Below are 6,177 nucleotides of genomic sequence, written 5' to 3' on the forward strand. Positions count from 1 at the left end.
GTAGTTGTATCTTTTGGTATATTCATCGCTCGAAGTTGGGTTTCGACTTGCCTACATGAGGTTTATGGTAAGCACCATCATAGTTCAATATCAGATCATGACATGTAATGAATTAAACTTATGAACTGTTCTTGGTACATTTTGTTAAATTAGGTCTTAGGCCTAACTCACACCCCAAAAGCTAGCTCAAAGGAAGGAGGATTGCCCAAGCCTTATAAGGAGTCCACCCATCTCATTAACCACCGATGTGGGACTTTTGTTATTCTTTAACACCCCACCTCACGCCCAATGCTTAACATCTGGTGCGTGGGAATTTTGATTTTGGGGGCCCCAATATCGGGTGAGACGGGCCCTGCTCTGATACCATGTTAAATTAGGTCTTAGGCCTAACTCACACCCCAAAAGCTAGCTCAAAGGAAGGAGGATTGCCCAAGCCTTATAAGGAGTACACCCATCTCATTAACCATCGATGTGGGACTTTTGTCATTCTTTAACACATTTTGTACTTCTTATGATATAGTTATCTAGCTAACTCTATGTAAATCAGCCTATAATAGTTACTAAGTACATGTATTATCTTACTTATACTACTTTTATTGCATCTTTTTATGAATATCCTAACACTTGCAGGGCCTAGTTTATATTTCATTCAAAGCAATACTTCTTTCGAAGCTTTTGCGAGTTACTTGGTGTTCAAAGTGATGGCATACTTCATATATCTTTACTTTCATGACTTTATTATTTCAAACAAAATTATATTTCTGAGATGATTGTATTCAATTAGATGTTTTTGTATTGGTGACACTTAGTTTTGGTGTATTTTGTTATTTTACACATTCTTTTCTATATTTAAAAGATGGGGTTATGATTTTAAATTATGTGTTATTTAATTACCTCCGCGTATCATTTTAGTTTTCCTTTGGATGGAGGGTTGACTTACCAATTGGTGAATTAGAATAGGCATGACCATGATCTTTGGAATTTTGAATCGTACAAAAGTGATTTTTTCTTATAATTAAAAATGTTTCCTTGGATACTGTGTTTTAGAAGCTTAACAGTGAAAAATAATATTTGTCAAGAAAACAACGCCCTTCATACTAAACCCATGAAAGGAAAAAAAAGACAAAATTATACGTTTGTCTTGACTGAAGAAAGAAAACAATAAATAGATAGGTCAAATAAAAATTATTTGTACGACAAATACCTATTTTGATCTTTGAGTTATATGTATATTTCAGTTTTGACCCATGTATAATTCGACTATGCATCATTAGCCTTCAATTAATATATATATACAATTTTAATCCTTCAAATTAATGGAAGTTAAAATGTTAACATAATAAATAAATAAAAAATAAAAAATAAAAATATGAACTAAGTATAAATGCTTAAACGACCATTTGTCTATTTTCGTCGTCATCTTCTTATTTCGATGTCTTGAGTTAATATTTTCAAATGACTTTTATAACTGTATTATTTTCAATTTTTTGGTTGAATTAAGTCCTTATATTTAAAAAATAAATGACTATATTAAATTTTAATTTTTTGTTAGTTTGAAGGATCAAAATCGCACATTTATTATATTAATTGAAGGTTAATTATGCTTTATCAAATTATGCAGGGAGCAAACGTGAAATATATAAAATAGGGATTAAAATCGCTATTTAAACGTACACATTGGCCACTGTAAGTACTATATAACGCCGACCAAAAGGGTGAAGTGTTTCTCTGTTAAACTTAGTCTACTATATAGAAAAACAATTTCTTGTATCTCATCTTCTCAAATCGTTGAAGGAAATAGCTCAATGACAACTACTTGTTATGATATGATGGATGAAGTTCGCGTGATGTTAGATGATCATGTCAAAGAGAATGATACTGAAATGGTTTATTTGCTGAAGTCTTATGACTATAGTGGTGACATTTCTATAAATTTATATATTGAATTTATAACTTTTGGTTCTATAAATAAATTTTGTGTAATTTTCTTATCAAAAGATATTTAATCGATATGATGCTTCTTCTGGTTTTAATATTTATCAATTATTAGATTCATCTTTTTTCAAATACATCTTGAATTTCTCTTTTCCCTGTGATCATAACACTAATTCTATACTTGTTTATGTGATTATACTAGTTATTAAATGAGTTTTGCGTGTTTATAAAAAAATAAATTAGATTCTTTATTTTTGTTCTTGCTATACGTATATGTCATATACTCGACTAGCTTCCTCCACAGAGATGTTTATGATTATTCAAAGGGGGATAGATAATTTTATGTTACTATTTATGTCATTTCAGTTATATCAAGTATTCTTGAAGGGACATCGTTTTATGTTAATTTTAACTAATTGATCCAACTTACATATGTGTTTTACATTTGATCTTTTTGTAGAACTAGTTTTTCGACACGTGCATTGCACGTGATTACCAATTCAGAAAATATTTGTTATACTAAATAGTATTAATTATTTAAGCGAAGATTTGAATAATCAGTTCTGCACAAAATAAATATTGCAGATTCTTTTATGAATGTTCAATGTGGATCGTCATATATATCTCTTATTCACGCGAACATATGAAGATGGTCGATGAAAATTTTATTAGTTAAATGCAATAATGTATATATTTTTTTCAATTTTGATGAGGTTCAATCATGTAATTAGTCGTATCTCACTAATATTACAATATAGACGATATTTATTGTGTATTTTTCTTGTCATCTAACTAGATGTGATTTGCACGTGTATTCCATGTTAAACTGTTTAGATGTCATATGAAGATGTGAAAAGAACAACTACATTTTATTTCTTAGAACTATTTTTTTGTATATTAATTTTTATTTTATAATTTATAACATAATAGACGGTGTTCTTGTTGTTGGCTCTCATATTACACTTTTCGATTGACCAAGTACATAAATCAAAGATAGTTATCTGACTGTCCATAATTAACTGAGAAAGACTTCCATTTTTTTTACCGGAAAAACTAAAAATTTAAATTAAAGAATATATTCTATCTATGAAATCATATATGTAATCACCTATTTATCTTACACCCAACAAATATATAGTTCATATACTTGTAAACGATTTTCAATTTATTCAACCAAGCATGACTCATGGAAGAAAAATAACAACTATGTGTTATCACATATATAGGAGCGGTATAATAATATGAAAAATTATTGGTCAAAAGTTAATATAAGGAAAGATGAAAGATAGACATAATTAACGTATTAACTATGTGAATTCATATTATTATAACTAAAGAATGTAAAAGAGTGTGAATAACGTTTGCAATAATTAGTAATAATTGAAAGGATTTATAATGTTATAACTAAAGAATTAATGTGCAATAGCTGAATTTCTAATAAATTTTATACTTGCATAAATAAATAGGACTTAGAATTAATGTTACTATTTTTTATAGTTATTAGATTTTAATTTAGTGAAGGGACAAAATGAAAATGTTTATTTCATGATACTGAATATAAAATTTAGTTTGTCAATGATAAATTTTAAATGATTCATATAGATTCACATATTTTCACATTTGTTGTGATATTTTTTTTGAAAAAGAACTCGAAATATTTTAAAATAATATATTTTGAAATTAGAAGATCTTGTTAACTTGATAATACATTTGTGACATATATAATACTTTAATTTAAATACAAATACCTACTCATATGTTACAATTTATGTCATTTCAGTTTTATCAAGTATTCTTGAAGGGACCTCGTTTTATGTTAATTTTAACTATTCAATCAAACTTACATATGAACATTTTTTTAGAACTAGTTTTTCAACACGTGCGTTGCACGTGATTACCAATTCATAAAATATATGTTATACTAAATAGTATAGCTTATTTAAGCGAAGATTTGAATAATCAGCTTTGGACAGAATAATAGTGCATATTCTTTTGTGAATGTTCAATTTGGATCTTCATATATATATATCTATTATTCACGTGAACCTATGAAGATGGTCAATGAAAATTTTTATTAGTTAAATGCAATAATGTATATATTTATTTCAATTTGATGAGGTTCAATCATGTAATAGGTTGTATCTGACAAATATTAAATTATAGACGATATTTGTTGTGTATTTTTCTTGTCATCTAACCAGATGTACTTTACACGTGTATTCTATGTTAAACTGTTTAGATGTCATATGAAGATGTGAAAAGAACAACTATATTTTATTTTTTAGAACTATTTTTTTGTATATTAATTTTTATTTTATAATTTATAACATAATAGGTAACGTTCTTGTTGTTGGCTCTCATATTTGACTTGTCGATTGACCGTGTACATAAATCAAAGATAGTTATCTAACTATCCATAGTTAACTGAGAAAGGTTTCGATTTTTTTTACCGAAAAAACTAGAAATTAAAATTAAAGAATATATTCTATATGTGAAATCATGTATGTAATCACATGTTTATCTTACACCAACAAAGATATAGTTCATATACTTTTAAACGATTTTCAATTTATTAAACCAAGCATGACTCATGCAAGGAAAAAATAAAAACTCCGTGTTATCACATATATAGGAGCGGTACAATAATATGAAAAATTATTGGTCAAAAGTTAATATAAGGAAAGATGAAAGATAGACATAATTAATGTAATAACTATGAGAATTCATAATTTATAAGTAAAGAATGTAAAAGAGTGTGAATAACTTATTGTGGTATTCGGGACATATATAATACTTTATAACTAAAGAATGAAAATATTAAATCACACTAAATTTTTTAAAATGCAAGAAGAAGAAGAGTAGAATATTAAAAAAAATTGTGGTTGAAAAATGATAGGAAGCCCCTCTATTTATAGTGTAACATCTCGCTTTTCGAAAGAACTAGGAAGAGTTAAAAATTGGAAATAGTCATTTTTGGAAAGAATATAAAAATCTGGAAAATTTGTTAAGTATGTTAAGTTAATTTTTGGTCAACTTCAAATGACCATAACTCCTAGCTCAGGATGAGTTAGGTGTGTTTCCAGATATCATAGGAAATATCTTGGAATAATATTTTCAACGCCGCCGCGTTTGCATAATTTCGAGTTCGTATGAGTGAGATATACTCATTGGAAGTTGAGCTGTTTGGATACGGAAAGTCCAGTCCGGATTTTGAAGGGTAATTTGGTCTTTTCCATACCCAACTTAATTAATTCGTTTTTGGTAATTTTTTTAAGGTCTAAACTGATAGGATTCAGTTTACGCTTTTGAAAAATAGAGTCAGGGTTTATGGAGAAAGAATTGCAAGAGGAGAAGAAATGAGAAAAGAGACAAAATCATTGTTCGTAAGGATTTAGCTTGTGGATTTCTTCAAGGGGTGATCCCTACGAGGTATGTGAGATCACATAGCATTGGATTAGTTCACCCACGCGCCAATCATGATTCAATTCAGCAAAATTATATTGATTTGAAAGTAAATCCTATGAGTTCTTGATGAAATTCGTTTGAAATCTTGTGGTTTCTTGTGGTTGAAGTTTCTTGAGATTGATTCATGTATTTAGGTGTGAATTCGAGTTAAATCTTACATATATTGAGGGTTTAGTCGATTCTAAGTGTTTGGGGAAAGAACCAATTGAGTTTAGATGGTTTAGAGTTCTCTAAAGCTTCACCCCTGGGGCGTCGCGCCTACCAGCGCGCCCCAACTTCAGTTCTGAAGTTTTGGGTCTGGAACCCCGTGCCGGTCAGAGCACCAGGGACGCCAAGTCTTCTACTTTTTCCCCCTTCTTTCTGTACTAGTTCCTTAGCAATGTACATATGTTTTCTAGTTGATTCCAACACTCTTAAGTACATCTAAACATCATGAAATCATCCATAAACATGAAATCATGAACCTTGAATCCATACTTCAATTCAAGGAAAGTTAGGAGTCAAGCCTAAAAGTTAAGAATCAAGACAAGAGAAGTTCATAAAGTTTTCAAGTCTTTCACAAATGTTTTTACTTTGTTTTAAGACTTAAGTTTTAAGTTAAGCAAAGAGTAAAAAGTTGAGTTCATTTATTCAAAGATTATACAGGAACTAAGTATTCCCAAGATTTAAAAATGTTTTCACATTTGAACAAGAAAGGAAAACACCGATTACCAAGAGAGCTTTTAAGCTAAAGTTTTGAGTAATTATCTCAAACCAAAGAAAGAAGTTTTGTTTTAA

Source organism: Solanum tuberosum, unplaced genomic scaffold (assembly GCF_000226075.1).
Source record: "Solanum tuberosum cultivar DM 1-3 516 R44 unplaced genomic scaffold, SolTub_3.0 scf00055, whole genome shotgun sequence".
NCBI classification, from domain to species: Eukaryota; Viridiplantae; Streptophyta; class Magnoliopsida; order Solanales; family Solanaceae; genus Solanum; species Solanum tuberosum.